Consider the following 17,166-nt stretch of genomic DNA (forward strand, 5'->3'; position numbering starts at 1 on the left):
TCGTCGGATCACGATGTGGAAAATGTTCCTGCTGCAGGAAAATGAATCCTAAAGCCCTAAAAGAAAGAGAAGCGAAGCTGTTCATGGCCAAGGCAAAGAAGGAGGGCAGAGGTCGAAAACTAGACAAGTCGAAGTCGGAGTCATCGACTTCACACTCGTCGAAGTCGAGAAGACAGAAGAAGAGGAAGCATGGCTCTCGGCGCCGATCGACGAAGAGTAGGGCTTTGAGGTCGCCTTCTCCTCGACGTCGAAGTAATGACTTGGTCTCTCCTTCGCATTCCCCTTCTCCTCGTGTTTCTCCGGAGAAGTCTCCTTCGCCAAAGTTAACTCTGGCGCAGTCTCAGGCGCCGGTGGATTCTCCAGCTTCCGACGCCGAGCCTGATCAGGTTGTTGAACTCTCTTTTGTGCCTGAAGGTGAACCTGTGGATCCAGTAGAGGAACCATCGGCTGCGGCTACTCCTCTGCTGGATTCAGGTTCGAATCCATACCTGCATTTCCCGACTCCGGGTGCGGATCAGACGCATTTTTTGAATGCTATGTATGGTGTTTTCCAGAGAGCAGCCTTGCCATCCGGTGCACCTTCAGGTCCCGTGGGTCCAATGGCATTCAGTTTGGGCGTGCCACAACATTACGCTCAGGCACCTTTTATGCCCTTCTTGCCGATGGAGCCATCATGGCAGTTCCCGGCGCTGTCTGGAGAGCCTTCCTCCCGGCCTCGTCTAGATCGTGTGCCTTCGTCAGAGCCTCCCTCGACGACGGCGCCGACTCCAGCTACGCTGCCGACTCCTTCGGAGCAACCGACTCCGTGTCCTCGGATCTGCTCTCGAAAAAGGCTCAGAGGCTTATAGAGGAGGAACAATATCGAGCAGATGAAGTGGAGGAAGGTGAATTGGGTGACTCCTCGGATGAATTTGAAGGTATTCAGGAGGCAAGTGGATTGGACACCACTCCTGAGTGGGAACTTTCTTATTCCAGATCTTCTCCACCTCAAGAGTTGGCTCCTTACCATTTGGTAATTAAGAAGGCTGCGGAGCTGTTGGACTTACAGTTGCCTTCTGCGGAGTATAAGCCAAACTTATTGACTGAGGTCCTTCATTCGCCTTCCTCTATTGTCGAGCAATTTAATGAGGCTATCTTAGATCCTATTATGGACGTTTGGCGCAATCCACTTTCTTCACCTGCTATTTCCAGGACTGTGGCGAGAAGATATAGAGTGGCTCCGGGAGATCCGAGCTTCCTTTTCCTCTCATCCTTCTCCAGAGAGTCTTGTGGTGCAAGCATCCTGCTCAAAACAATCTTTGGGGGCATTTCCGCAAGCGCCAGCTGACAGGGACTCAAAGAAGATTGAGCAGTCAGCTTAAAAGCATCTGCTAGTATGGCGCTTAAGTCAACGAATGCCACTTGCTTGTTGGGCCGCTATATTCATGCATTGATGGACTCTGTGAAACAGTTAGCTCCCAAATTGCCTGATGAGGAAAGGGTTCCTTTATGGAGGTTGTTTCTGACACTCAAGCTGCAGCTAGGCAAGTTATTCAGTCAGGCCTAGATACGGCTGACTCTGTGGCCAGAGTTATGGGATCTTCCATAGCCACTAGAAGGCAGGCTTGGCTCCGCTCTTCCGGTTTTTCTACGGATGTTCAGGCAACTCTGCTTGACTTACCCTTTGATGGGGAAAAGCTTTTTGGAGAGAAAGCGGATTCCGCATTGCAGAGATTCAAAGATAGCAGAGTTACTGCGAAGTCTTTAGGTTTGCAGACGCAGTCAAAAGGGTTTGGCTTCAAAAAGTATAGGGGTTTTGGAAGGTCATCCTTTCGTTCCTTCCGTCAACCTCTGCAGCAGCAGCAGCAACAAAATCCTCTCTATAGATCCTATAGAGGAAGACAAAGGGGTCGGCGTGGTTCTGGCCGCAATCCCTCCTCCTCCTCAGCCTCCTCTGCTCCCAATGATCCTACAGGGAAGCAGCCCTAGATCCCCCATCCTTGATCATGTGAGGCCTGTTGGGGGTCGGGTGTCCCACTTTCTGCGAGGTTGGACACCGGTCACGACGGACCTTTTGGGTTTTAAACCTTGTGAAGAATGGGTACACCCTTCCCTTTCGGGAATTTCCTCACCCTTACCCTCCTTGCCAATGTTTTTGCTCCGAGGACCATATGCTCCTTCTGCAGAAGGAGGTTCTTGCATTGCTACAAAAAGGTGCGATAGACGTGGTTCCAGAGCAGGAAAGGGGTCAAGGATGCTACTCCCGGTATTTCCTGATTCCCAAAAAGGACAGCAGATTGCGTCCAATCCTGGACCTCAGAATCTTGAACTTTTACCTGAAGCAGGAGAAATTCAAGATGCTAACCCTTGCACAGGTTCTTCATGCGTTGCAGCAAGAAGACTGGATGGTGTCGATCGACTTGCAGGATGCGTATTTCCACATCCCCATTCTGAAGACGCACTGGAAATATCTCCGTTTTACGGTTGGGTCGCAACACTACCAGTTTGCGGTCCTCCCGTTTGGTCTTACTACTGCACCTCGAGTCTTCACCAAGGTGATAGCGGTGGTGGCTGCCCATCTCAGGAGGTCGGGGATTCAGGTTTCCCCTACCTGGACGACTGGCTACTGAAAGCAGAGTCCCCAGAGATGGTGCAACATCATCTGCAAGTAACATCTCATCTGTTGTTCAACTTGGGTTTTTCAATCAATTTCCCCAAATCTCACCCGGTGTCCTCTCAGCGCAACCTGTTCATAGGGGCGGTACTGGACACTACTGTGTGTCGAGCATTTCCTCCTCAAAGAATTCTCGACATTCAGGAGATGATCCCTTTATTCCACAATGGAGCGGTTGTTCCAGTTCTGAAGGTCCTTCGCCTGCTCGGTCTGTTCGCCTCCTGCATTCTGTTGGTCAACCATGCACGCTAGCACATGAGGGCGCTCCAGTGGTGTCTCCGCAAGCAGTGGTATCAGCACAACGGGGATCACAGGGAGTCAGTTAGGATCTCCAGAGAAGCTGCAGTGGATCTGTCTTGGTGGAGCGTGGAGGGCAATCTGTCTCAAGGAAAGCCCTTTCTTCTTCCTCCAACGGTGGCCACAGTGATAACGGATGCCTCCACCCTAGGGTGGGGTGCTCATCTGGGGCATCTGGAGATCAAGGGTCTTTGGTCTCCAGAGGAAAGATTGTCTCATATCAATCTTCTGGAATTGCGGGAGATAAGTCTGGCACTCAATGCCTTTCTCCCTTCCCTTCGCGGTCAGTCGGTTCAAGTCCTGACAGACAACACTACCGCGATGTGGTATGTCAACAAGCAGGGAGGAGTAGCGTCATACCGTCTCTGCAGAGAGGCTTTGCGACTCTGGTCCTGGGCTCAGGACCAATGGATTTGCTTGATGGTGAATTATCTGGCCGGGGTGCTGAACGTACGTGCGGACAGTCTCAATCACCATTTCCGCCAACCACGAGTGGAGGCTTCATCTAGAGGTAGTTCAGCACGTCTTCCGGTCGTGGGGGACTCCTTGGGTGGATCTGTTTGCCACTCAAGAGAACGATCATTCTCCGTCTTTCTGCAGTCTCCAGTTTCCGAAGCAGGGGGCATTGGGAGACTCGTTTCAGTTGAGTTGGGGCTCACAACTCCTTTACGCGTTTCCTCCCATACCCTTGATTCCTCGGGTTCTGAGGAAGATTCGCCAAGACCGGGCCCAAGTTATATTGATCGGCCCGGATTGGCCAAGAAGGGTGTGGTACACAGATCTACTTCACCTTTCATCGCACCCTCCGCTCCGTCACCCTCTCAGGGCAGACCTCCTTTCGCAGTCGGGATGGGGGGGGGGCAGGTTCTTCACCCCCACCTCCAGATCCTGCACCTTCATTCCTGGAGATTGACGTGGTGGATGTTATCTTATCGGCCAGGCGACACTCCACTAAGTCCATTTACTCCTATAGGTGGTCAAAATTTGTTAAATGGTGTGGAGAGAGATCCATTGACCCTTTAAAAGCCCATCTTTCTGTGTTGAAATTTTTTATTAGCATTTCAGAATCATTAAACAAAAACAAGAAAAGTCAAATACAAGTAATAAGGGTAAGGATCATATGATAGAGATTAAAAAGTAAATTCATATATAAAACAATATTTAATATTATGCTATCTAGGACAATAAATATATATAACAATATATAAAGGAAAGAGTGAAAGAGCATACACAATCAAGTTTTAAAAGCGAAATGATGACAAATACAAACATGTTAAGAAAGTAAAAAAGGATTAAAAGCCCATCTTTCTAATGTGCTTCAGTTTGCTCTTTCCTTGACTCAGCAAGGTTGTGCTGTGGCCACGGTTAAGGGCTATTTATCAGCCTCATCAGCTTTTCTGTGTCTTCCAGATCAGCCGTCGTTATTTAAATCTCCTTTTGTTTTAAGATTTATCAAAGGTCTTGCTAACAGGTTTCGACCTAGTCCATTTGTAATGCCACAGTGGGACCTTAATCTTGTTTTAACTTTTTTGATGGGGTCCCCTTTTGAGCCCCTCCATAGCTGTCCTTTGAGGCTGTTGTCCTTTAAAACGGTCTTTCTTGTATCCATAACCTCAGCAAGGATGGTGAGTGAGCTTCAAGCTTTTAGTTCAAAACCCCCGTTTTTATCCTTACATGCGGAAAGGATGGTCCTCAGGACCAGGGCTGCTTTGCTACCTAAGGTGGTTACTCCTTTTCATCTGGGGCAGTCCATTACTCTCCCTGTGTTTTATCCTCCCCCTCACCCTTCCAAGGAGGAGGAGAGACTTAATCGCTTGGACCCTAAAAAAGCAGTGAGCTTTTATTTGGACAGAACGAAGGATTTTCGTTTGGAAGATCAGCTCTTCGTGGGCTATATTGGACACTCAAAAGGCAAAGCTGTGCACAAGCACACTCTCTCCAGGTGGATCATCCTAACCATCAAGATCTGCTACGCCCTTGCTGGAAAGGTTCCTCCTGAGGGTATTAGAGCTCATTCTACTAGAGCTAAATCTTCCACCTCTGCTTTGGCCAGGGGTGTTCCAGTTGCAGACATTTATAAGGCCGCGACTTGGGCCTCCCTCCATACTTTCGCAAAGCATTATTTCTTAGACTCTGAGATGAGGAGGGAGGGCCATTTTGCGTGCTCTATCTTTCAGGACTTTTTGTTATAGGAAGGTGGACACCCTCCTCCAGGAGTGGGACTGCTGTGGGAATCTATTCACAAGGTGAGGAATCCACTGGCAGATGTATCCATCAGAAGAACAAGTTACTTACCTTCGGCAACGCTTTTTCTAGTGGATACAGTATCTGCCTGTGGATTCCTCACTGACCCACCCCCCTCCCCGTTGTCCACCTTTGTATACCTTAAAGGATGCCTTATTTGACATGTTGTTTTACATTGTATCTTCTTTCTATCTGGTACATTTATAGGAAATGCTTATGTTCTTTAGCTTTCTTTTTGTTTATGTACTATGTATATTTGTTTGAATGTTGTATACTATGTATACTTTGAATCTGTTGTCGGTCCACCTGTTCGCGTCGGAGGCACGGAAAAAATAGGTGGAACTGACCTCATCACGCCGACGTGGCTCTCTTATGGCTCCGGTGATGTCATACGGAGTCGCGTGCGGAGCCGTAGTATTATGACGTCCACGTCGGCGTAAAGAGCTGGGGAAAAAATTCCGTGGAATGCTGGCGCAGTGGATTTTCACAAGGTGAGGAATCCACAGGCAGATACTGTATCCACCAGAAAAAGCGTTACCGAAGGTAAGTAACTTGTTCATCTGTGCAACTAAATAGTGGAATAACAGTCCTGGCATACGATCTGTGTGATCCTTAGATATTTGTGCAAAGTATTGCAATTCACGCAAAAGTGAAACTATTGTGTATGGGCTAGGTAATCTACTTTCTGCAAAATTGGGGGTTGATTACACAGCTAAAAATATATGCTTTTCCTGTGTTAAAATCGATGCATTTGATTCCATGATACCTTATTTAACTGGTTATCAGTCACATAGTAAATGGATTACAGAATGTTCTTTATATGGAGACCAACAAATATGTAGATTGACGTCTCCAGAAATTTAAAATATAAGAGTATGTATCAACTAGTCTATAAAGAATGGAACCCTGTGTCCACAACATCCAAATCCCTACACTGATTTCTAGTGGAGGCCTGAGTATAATATAAAAACCTGTGTATCTGAAAGAGACTTCTAGCTACAGATTCCTTACCTTTTATTTTCCCAGGCGTCAGGCTGGATCTGGAAACCTTTGCTGAGCAATACCACTTGCACGTACCATTGGGTGGCTCCATTTGGCTCCATGTGACAGTGTCGGTTAGGACGTTACGGTACCTACATAGCCGCCACCCAGGCGCACAACTGTCAGTTCTTTTCTTTCTGTGCCAATTAAGCGCCGATCTGGAAAGAGCTACCCCTCTGTTGCTGTTTGACAGGATTTTTCTTGTCTTTTGTTAAATTTGGTAATTGTTTCTATCTTCATGTGCGAGGGATGTCTTCGAGGAAGACAGGTTTCACGCCGTGCAGTGCATACCTCATCTGTCTCTGGTGTCTCGCGCGACCACGACTCAGTCGTGCTCGGACAGACGGGCCATGGCTCCGAAGGCCTTGAGGGAACAGGCGAAAAAGCTCCTTGTGGCTCGACTGTCGACACCATCGAGCAAGATTCCGCGAAGGTCCCTGTCCCGATCAAAGAAGAGGAGGTTGCGGGACCGCTCTCGGAGCCCTAAGTCCCCTACGTCCCACTAGGGACACTAGGGAAGAGGCATAAGAAGTAGTCCACCTTGGCTGTCGCCCGTCGACGAGAGGGGTAAGGATCACCAATGCTTTAGGCACGGTTCTGTAGAGCCGGAGCCTAGGTCGACTTAGCTCCTCCTTCCCCTTACGTGATCCGGAGCGATCCCAGCTCAGATAAAATAATTTTACGAGACAATACTCTGCGTATTTGAGCAGGCCAACCCCTCTGGTGAGCTTTCAGGCCCTGCGTGGTCGGAGGAGTTCCCATCGGTTTCGACGCCGTCTGCTCTGGCACCGGTGGGGCCTCATGGATCTGATCACGGATCTGGGTCGACGCCGGTCGTGCCAACGTGACCGCCTCCAGTGTCACACCGGAAGTCTGGTCCTGTGGCACCACCAGTGCCCATCGGCGGTGCCAGCCCCGTCCTCATATGACACTGAGTTGGAATGACGTCGCTCAACGTCGATTCCGACGTTGATTGAACCCAGGGGTTCCATGTTGCCATCTGAGCACTTTAAGGATGTTCTAGGCTCAAGAGAGGAATGGGAGGGGTCTATGGGCCCTCTGGAAAACCAGGATGACTCTGCGGAGCAGTTAGACTGGTATGGGGAACTTGCGAAAGCCAGTGGAATGGACACTTCTCTTCCAGGGGATCCTCATCAATAGTCATAAGCCCCATGAATATTCCCGCCCATGCGCGAGGACCCCGGAAACATTATATACACATGTATGTGAAACACACACACATATATATATATATATATATATATATATCAGCAAATGCAGCCCTCCATACAGTAAGAGCTGGGTAATGCTACAAGAATTCTCTTTGCACATATACACATTCAAAAAAGCGGGGGGGGAAACAGTGCATTTAAACTGATTTAATGTACAGTAGAAACCATAATCCTGCAAAGAGGAATGAAAGCATTGCTAGCTCATAGGCTGCATTCCAAAAAAATAGTGTTTTTAGGAAAAAAAACTGTCAACACGCCTTTAAGGCAGCCATGACCCCTAGCTTCCAATCCTGCCTCAGGGGTGACAGGTCAGTTGTTCTTTCCGGCTCCTTCAGTCAGGACCCTGGTTACTTCAGCTCTCTGTTTTTCTGATTTCTGGCAGAAAATATCTGTGAGAAGTTGGCCTGATGTATGATGTCACTAGTTATAGTGTACACCTTATATCAGTCCAAATACCCTTATGGTGATTGGTTGTAAAGTCAACCTTATAGACCAGCTATCCTAGTGGTAGCATGGACAAGAGCAGTCTTAGGCTAAACTCTGAATGGCATGTGAAGCCAGCTGTGATACCATATATAATCCCTTGAATACCAAATGAAAGGACACCACAACAGATATATATATATAAAATAAAGTGTATTTATTCTAAGCAAACCCTCAGCACTCTTTATGAGTTTAGAGGTAAGTACAACACAGTCTTATTAATGCATACAGTAAGTCACACAGGTAAGTAATACAGTTAGGCCCTAGGGGCCACGCAAACCATATACTAAATAAGTGGTATAAGAACCACTGTCACGGAAATAGAATAGGCCTAGGCCTAGGGAATCGCTGGGGCTACACTACACTAGCGTTAGTTAGGGAGTGGGAGGCCCACGGGATTCGTGTGCAGAGTGGAAACACTCACGCGTAATGCGTAAAAGTCAATAGCAATGTTACAGTTTAGAAATAGATAGATTTAGGACACTTCCGGAGTAGCTAGGAAGTTGAGACTTGAAAACTAGACACTAGGATAGTCACTATCCTGATGAGCACCGGAGTACCCAAGTTACCTAGCCCACAGGCTGCGGGTGCATAGGGGTGAAGATGCGTCGTTTTCGTCGTCGACTCCTATGGATGCCTGAAGAAAGATGCTGACAGGCAGTCAGGGGAGAGTGTCCGGTGGATCCCAAGCCTGGGATCAAGAAGAGAAGAAACCTGCAAGCAGAGGGGACAGAGTCAAGGTCACTAGCCAGTGACCACGTGGAACCAGGAAGGAACCAGGCGATGTCGTGAAGAGTTGCAGGGGAAGGTGAAGCTTGTCGCTGGAGCCAGGAGGACCAGGAAGCGTCGAGGACGACCAGGACCAGGAGGCGAGCTGTCCCACGAAGGCTCTTGCTGTCGGCGGCGTCGAAGTTGGACTAGGACTCACCAAGCCTTGGCAAGCGGAACCCACGAAGAACAAGGGACTTGCTTCTGGTGCAGACCAGGAAGGTCTGGGGTGCTTCTTCTTTGCAGAGAAGCGGGAGCCAGTCTGGAGGAGCCAAACCAGCGCAGAAGATTTTAGGGAGCGTCGTCACAAAGGCCACTAGCCAGCGGGCAAGCAACCGGACAGACGCGGCAAGCAGGAAAATGCTGAAGGGCCCCACGCAGGACTCGTGGAGTGTGGGGGGCTGGTCTTCGGTGCAGATGGTGCTTGGGGTTGGGGCTTCTCAATCCCCGGTGCACAACTTCGAGGGTACCTCAGAAGCTGCGCTGTAAGTTACTAGCCACTTTTCCCAGGTAGCCGGTCCCACGTCGCTCGTCGCCTCCACGGATCTCAGCTCTGCTGCAGATGTGGATGAGGGTCGGAGAAGTCTGGAAATCAAGGCTCTGGTCGGGCTCTGCAGTCGGTTCCTCGTCGAACGTTTCACAAAGCAAAGGGTAGTCACTTGATGGTGCCTGTTTGCACAGGGTAGCCACTCCTTGGCTACAAGGGAGATTCTTCAGTCTTCTTCTTTCGTCGAATGTCGAAGGTCCAGAGTTTCTGTTCAGTTTTGCAGGTTCAGGATAATCTAAAGTCTTGAGGCCCAACTCCCACTCTTATACTAATCTGGGGGGCTGGGATACCTGCTAGGTCACGCCTTATGGGTGGGACCTGGGAGGGGGTGGTTACACCCACTTCCCTTTGTCCAGTTTCGCGCCAGAGCTGGGGCTGGAGTGCCCCAGCGCCGGTTTGAACTGGACTATGCAAGGAACACCTTGTGTGCCCCAGGCATGTCTCATTCCTTTCAGCCCACCCTGCCCCAATACACTAAAGGCTGTCTGGGGAGGTGCTAGCACCTCCCCAAGCAGGAAACCTATTGTCCAGGCCTCCCTGGCTGGGATCACTCCCAGCAGCAGGAGGTCAGACTTGTGTCTGTGGCAGCAGCATCCATTTTGTGATGCTGAGGCTTTGGTCAGAGGTTACACAGCAAAGTAGGATTTTAACATGTCTCTCCCTCTAGAAGGGGGGAATAATATTCTCATGTCCAGAAATGGCATGGGGGTATTATTCCCGAGTGTTAGACACCTTACACGACATGCTTTGATAAAGCCAAACCATAGTTACCATAACCGTCTAAGATTATAAGGCACTTTAAGAGTTTATGGTAGGCTATATCATAGAACAGCTATAAGGACATGGTTCCGAAAGCTGCAGACAGGCTCAGCTCATGCTAGAGCACCACCTCACATGTTACCAAGCACTCTGCCTCCAGGATTGTTAAGGCCTGCCATAGGAGTGACTGATAGGTACACATGTGTCTATATATAAGGTAGGTATAGGAATACTACACCTAAGCAAGGGGTGATTACACGACCTTGCCCCAGCTGAGTGATCAGCCAGTTGTGTCTGATCGGAAGGCCAGACCAGGGGTGGCATAATACATGCTGCAGCCCCTGGGAGGCCTAGGGTACACCTATGCCCTGGGTACCTAGGGTACACTGTACAGGGTCCAATAAGGTGATCCTTACCAATTGGTTATGTACCTAGGGTACATGGAGTCCATTTTACAGAGAGAGCAGACAGCCTGAGACCCTGAATGGCAGGATCTCAGGCCAACTAAGTCGAAAAACCAGCTAGACACTAGGCAAAAAGTTGGGGGTAACCATAGTCAGATATCCACCTTCCTACACAACCCCCCCCCAAACGAAAGGAGATAAGGCTGGCCTTTACAAGGTAAGCCTCTATTGCCTGAGTGGCCATATAAGGAAGAACCAGCACTGGCATGGTTACCCCCTGTCTCATGGTCCACTAAGCAATCCCTCATCCTAAAGATATCATAGGGTCTCCACCATAGGGAATCTCTACCTTTGGTGTGTCTTTGCAAAGTAAAAGGCTGGTGTTGAGATGGAGTACTGAAGTGAGTGTCCCCAAAGTGAGGCCTCAGCTTCCTCCAATCATCCTCCACCATGGATGCCTTTCTTTCTCTAACTGAGTTGCACTGTGCTCTCAGGGTCAGCCTCTGGCTACCTAAAGCTGGAGGCTGGGTCCCTTTTGTGGGCTTACTGGAGGGACAGGTCAGGTTTGGGGCCCTAAGGTCCCATGTTTGCCTGTGCCCAACAGAATCCCTCTGGGGGAGGTCCCTAACTACCTGTGAAGGGGATCCCTCAGGAATGTTTTTACCCATCACCTGGCTAGGGCAACTAACCAGGCAATCCTCATTCTTTTGAAGGGGGGGTTCTTGTGGACAGGGGCCCTCTTGGGGTCCACTGGCCTCCCTGACCTCTGCAGCCCTGGGCTGACTGAGGCAGGGTAGAGAGAGGCAGGCTACCTGCACCAGACTGGGTCCCACCTTGGAAGGGGCCACTGACATCAGAGGCTCTGCCAGGCCAGGCCTGGCTACCTCTGGGGCAGTTCCTTCACAAGGGGTGAGGTCAGATCCCTGAGGAGGCTGACCTTTTCCTAATGTCTGGGGAGAGGGAGACTTTTCTTCCTCCCCACTACTCTCTGTTTGTGTGGAGTGATCCATAGTTTCAGGCTTCACTACACCTATATCAGTCTGAGTGTGGGCTGAGACCATTACAGCCTTGCCAACCTTTTCAGGAAGGCACTCAGTTTGTGTTTGAGCTGTGACTGTCACAGCTCTGCCAATTTCTACAGGGAAGTCTGTCTGTGCCTGGGCTGTGGCTACCACTGCCCTTCCAACCCTTTCAGGGAGGAAAGCTATTTGGACAGGGGTTGTGACTGGCACAACCCCACTACCCTTTTTGGAAAGGCCTACCATTTTGGAATGGGTGTCTTGTTCAACTCCAGCCCAAGCTGAGAGTTCTAAGTCATTCCCCAGTAAGCAGTCCACAGGCAAGGTTGGAGACACTGCCACCCTTTTAGGGCCAGTGACACCTCCCCAGCTGAGACATACCTCTGCCATGGGATGACTGTTCTGCTTGCCATCAATGTTAGTTACCTGGTATGAGAAACCAGGCAAAAGCTGCTCAGAGGGAACTAGCCTATGGGCCACCATAGTGATGCTAGCTCCAGTGTCTCTGTAGGCCTCAGCTTTTCTACCATTGATGTAGGGTTCCTGTCTGTACCTACCCAAAGTGTTGGGACAGGCAGTGAAGTTGGCAAACCCCATGCCACCATCACAGACAAGAGTAGCTGCTGTAGGGGAATTGGCTAAGCCAGGATCCCCCTGTGTTCCCCAAGAAAACCCAACCAAATTTTTGGGGGCACTCCCACCACCTGGGGGATTACTGCTGACAGTAATAGGTGGTGTGACAGGAGTAGTTGGAGGAACAGTTTTGTTTTTAGCCTGTGGACAACTGCTGTCAGTTTTCCAATGCCCAGGTGTTTTACACACATGGCAGTAAGGCTTTTTAACTGTGGTAGAGGAGGGAGCTTGGGACCCACCACCCTGTGTGGAGTTTTGGGGCCCTGAGGAAGATTTCTCTTTTGCTTTATCCCCACCCTTCTCTTGAGGTTTGGTGGTATCTTTCTTTTGGTCACCACCCTGATTTTTAGGCCTAATCCTGGTCCTGACCCATTTATCTGCCCTCTTTCCCAATTCTTGGGGAGAGGTCAAATCTGAGTCTACCAGGTGTTGATGGAGAAGCTGGTTCTGACAATTACTAAGGATCTGCTCCCTCATAATCAAGTTGTACAATCCTGTGTAGTCCTGCACCTTGCTGCCAGTTAACCAACCTTCCAAAGCCTTAGTGGCACAATCCACAAAATCAGACCAGTCCTGTGTCTGTGTCTTCTGGGTGTCTCTGAACAACAACCTATATTGCTCAGTGGTTAAGCCAAACCCATCTATCAGAGCACTCTTCAGGACTTTGTAATTGTTTGCATCCTCATCACTGACTGTGAGGAGCTTGTCTCTACCTTTGTCAGAAAAGGAGAGCCACAAGATAGCTGCCCACTGACTTTGGGGTACCTGCTGTACTTTGCAGGCCCTCTCCAAAGCAGTCATCCATTTGTGGATGTCATCCCCATTCTGGTATGGGGGGACTATCTTGCTTAGGTTTCTATGGTCATAAGACCTATCCCTATCTCTAGGGATGTTGCTGCCACCAGTGGGTTCTGACCCACACAATTTTTGCTCTCTAGCCAGAGCAAGCTTCTCTTTGGCAAGGGCAATTTCTTCCCTCTGAATCCTCAGATTAGCTTCCCTCATTCTGGCTTTATGCTCCTTTCTCTCAGGTGAAGTCATTCCCCTGTGAGAGGAAGCATTAGAGATGCTAGAGACATGGGAGTGGATGGATTCCCCTGAAGGGGATCTGTCCCTCCTGTTTCTCTGTGAAAACCTACTTGGGGGTCTGTATGGGGGGACCCCATGCAAACTCCCATGTAAGCTTAGGTTAGCCTGGCTAAGTCTCCTTACTTGGCCCTGGCTGTCTACCTCCCCATCTGAAGGCCCATCTGACTCCTCTGTGGTGGGTAGACCCCTATCTACAGCTATGGCACCCTCCCTGGCAGCTCTTTCAGCATCATAGGCCTCCAGAAGCTCCACTAGCTGTCTAAGGGTAGGGTTTGCACCCTGTTTTATTCCTCTGGAGGTACACAAGTGTCTCATCTCCTGGAATGTGAATGCATCATACCTAGAGGGAACCTGTCTAGGATTCTCCTCTCCTGAGGGAGCATCAGTGTGATCTCCATCCAGGGGCATGATTCTAGTGAGGGTGTGGTGTGTGCACCTACCTACACTAGTTGTTTCTACTAAACCTCTCTAGTAGTTGTAGTCAGGGTGTGTTACTCCCTTCAACCTACAACCACTAAGTCCAGTAGGACTTAAGTATACTAAACTATGTTATATGTACCTAGACAATATCTGTGTGATCTTCCAATTTAGTATCTCAAGATTATAATGGTATTACAACAGCAAGCTCAGATCCCAACCGCTGCTCACCAATGTGAGAAGTTGGCCTGATGTATGATGTCACTAGTTATAGTGTACACCTTATATCAGTCCAAATACCCTTATGGTGATTGGTTGTAAAGTCAACCTTATAGACCAGCTATCCTAGTGGTAGCATGGACAAGAGCAGTCTTAGGCTAAACTCTGAATGGCATGTGAAGCCAGCTGTGATACCATATATAATCCCTTGAATACCAAATGAAAGGACACCACAACAGATATATATATATAAAATAAAGTGTATTTATTCTAAGCAAACCCTCAGCACTCTTTATGAGTTTAGAGGTAAGTACAACACAGTCTTATTAATGCATACAGTAAGTCACACAGGTAAGTAATACAGTTAGGCCCTAGGGGCCACGCAAACCATATACTAAATAAGTGGTATAAGAACCACTGTCACGGAAATAGAATAGGCCTAGGCCTAGGGAATCGCTGGGGCTACACTACACTAGCGTTAGTTAGGGAGTGGGAGGCCCACGGGATTCGTGTGCAGAGTGGAAACACTCACGCGTAATGCGTAAAAGTCAATAGCAATGTTACAGTTTAGAAATAGATAGATTTAGGACACTTCCGGAGTAGCTAGGAAGTTGAGACTTGAAAACTAGACACTAGGATAGTCACTATCCTGATGAGCACCGGAGTACCCAAGTTACCTAGCCCACAGGCTGCGGGTGCATAGGGGTGAAGATGCGTCGTTTTCGTCGTCGACTCCTATGGATGCCTGAAGAAAGATGCTGACAGGCAGTCAGGGGAGAGTGTCCGGTGGATCCCAAGCCTGGGATCAAGAAGAGAAGAAACCTGCAAGCAGAGGGGACAGAGTCAAGGTCACTAGCCAGTGACCACGTGGAACCAGGAAGGAACCAGGCGATGTCGTGAAGAGTTGCAGGGGAAGGTGAAGCTTGTCGCTGGAGCCAGGAGGACCAGGAAGCGTCGAGGACGACCAGGACCAGGAGGCGAGCTGTCCCACGAAGGCTCTTGCTGTCGGCGGCGTCGAAGTTGGACTAGGACTCACCAAGCCTTGGCAAGCGGAACCCACGAAGAACAAGGGACTTGCTTCTGGTGCAGACCAGGAAGGTCTGGGGTGCTTCTTCTTTGCAGAGAAGCGGGAGCCAGTCTGGAGGAGCCAAACCAGCGCAGAAGATTTTAGGGAGCGTCGTCACAAAGGCCACTAGCCAGCGGGCAAGCAACCGGACAGACGCGGCAAGCAGGAAAATGCTGAAGGGCCCCACGCAGGACTCGTGGAGTGTGGGGGGCTGGTCTTCGGTGCAGATGGTGCTTGGGGTTGGGGCTTCTCAATCCCCGGTGCACAACTTCGAGGGTACCTCAGAAGCTGCGCTGTAAGTTACTAGCCACTTTTCCCAGGTAGCCGGTCCCACGTCGCTCGTCGCCTCCACGGATCTCAGCTCTGCTGCAGATGTGGATGAGGGTCGGAGAAGTCTGGAAATCAAGGCTCTGGTCGGGCTCTGCAGTCGGTTCCTCGTCGAACGTTTCCCAAAGCAAAGGGTAGTCACTTGATGGTGCCTGTTTGCACAGGGTAGCCACTCCTTGGCTACAAGGGAGATTCTTCAGTCTTCTTCTTTCGTCGAATGTCGAAGGTCCAGAGTTTCTGTTCAGTTTTGCAGGTTCAGGATAATCTAAAGTCTTGAGGCCCAACTCCCACTCTTATACTAATCTGGGGGGCTGGGATACCTGCTAGGTCACGCCTTATGGGTGGGACCTGGGAGGGGGTGGTTACACCCACTTCCCTTTGTCCAGTTTCGCGCCAGAGCTGGGGCTGGAGTGCCCCAGCGCCGGTTTGAACTGGACTATGCAAGGAACACCTTGTGTGCCCCAGGCATGTCTCATTCCTTTCAGCCCACCCTGCCCCAATACACTAAAGGCTGTCTGGGGAGGTGCTAGCACCTCCCCAAGCAGGAAACCTATTGTCCAGGCCTCCCTGGCTGGGATCACTCCCAGCAGCAGGAGGTCAGACTTGTGTCTGTGGCAGCAGCATCCATTTTGTGATGCTGAGGCTTTGGTCAGAGGTTACACAGCAAAGTAGGATTTTAACATGTCTCTCCCTCTAGAAGGGGGGAATAATATTCTCATGTCCAGAAATGGCATGGGGGTATTATTCCCGAGTGTTAGACACCTTACACGACATGCTTTGATAAAGCCAAACCATAGTTACCATAACCGTCTAAGATTATAAGGCACTTTAAGAGTTTATGGTAGGCTATATCATAGAACAGCTATAAGGACATGGTTCCGAAAGCTGCAGACAGGCTCAGCTCATGCTAGAGCACCACCTCACATGTTACCAAGCACTCTGCCTCCAGGATTGTTAAGGCCTGCCATAGGAGTGACTGATAGGTACACATGTGTCTATATATAAGGTAGGTATAGGAATACTACACCTAAGCAAGGGGTGATTACACGACCTTGCCCCAGCTGAGTGATCAGCCAGTTGTGTCTGATCGGAAGGCCAGACCAGGGGTGGCATAATACATGCTGCAGCCCCTGGGAGGCCTAGGGTACACCTATGCCCTGGGTACCTAGGGTACACTGTACAGGGTCCAATAAGGTGATCCTTACCAATTGGTTATGTACCTAGGGTACATGGAGTCCATTTTACAGAGAGAGCAGACAGCCTGAGACCCTGAATGGCAGGATCTCAGGCCAACTAAGTCGAAAAACCAGCTAGACACTAGGCAAAAAGTTGGGGGTAACCATAGTCAGATATCCACCTTCCTACAATATCTACTGTGTTTTGTTGCCAAAACCTACTTACTTCAATGTCTTTTGGCTTTTAAAGTAGATTCCTACTTTTTTTGAGAGAGTTTAGCATATTTTTTCTCTCAGAAATGCCATCTGTCTGACTCTTGCCCTTCCTGTGGCAAAAAGAAGGCTAGATCAGACTCCCATTCTGTCTGTATCCTTTGCCTTCCTGAGGATCATCATCCTAAGACTTGCCAGCCTTGTCAGTCCCTGTCTAGGCGTACTCTGAAAGACAGAGAGAGTATTCGCCTTTAAGGGCTAGCTGAGAAGGGAAAAGCTCCTTCTAGAGGCAGGTCTCTGGTGAAGAAGAGAAAGGAGAGAGCCAGATCTTCATCCAGAAGTAAAGTGCCAGTCTGCTCTCCTTCAGCGTCTGGATCGGCGCTGAAAATCCCTTCACCGGCAGCAAAAACGTCGATGGGAAGACCATCGATAGCGAGCTCGCCGTCGAGAGAACACCGGTCGTCAATGAAGACTGCAGGTACGTCACATCCTCCGCCATCGTCAACACAGCGATGATCGGTGCCATGGAGTCGTTCTCCGTTGGTGCGGGCTCGCACAACGTCGAGAGTTGGATCTCCGT

The 17,166-nt window shown here is 49.6% G+C and overlaps 1 protein-coding gene across 4 annotated transcripts in view; it reads left to right on the forward strand.

The window, feature by feature from the left end:
• TAOK1 (TAO kinase 1) overlaps positions 1–17,166 on the forward strand; it is a 1,366,047-nt gene that overhangs the window by 974,218 nt on the left and 374,663 nt on the right. The gene's annotated exons all lie outside the window — the stretch shown is intronic.

This window comes from Triturus cristatus, chromosome 3_2 (genome assembly GCF_964204655.1).
Source record: "Triturus cristatus chromosome 3_2, aTriCri1.1, whole genome shotgun sequence".
NCBI classification, from domain to species: Eukaryota; Metazoa; Chordata; class Amphibia; order Caudata; family Salamandridae; genus Triturus; species Triturus cristatus.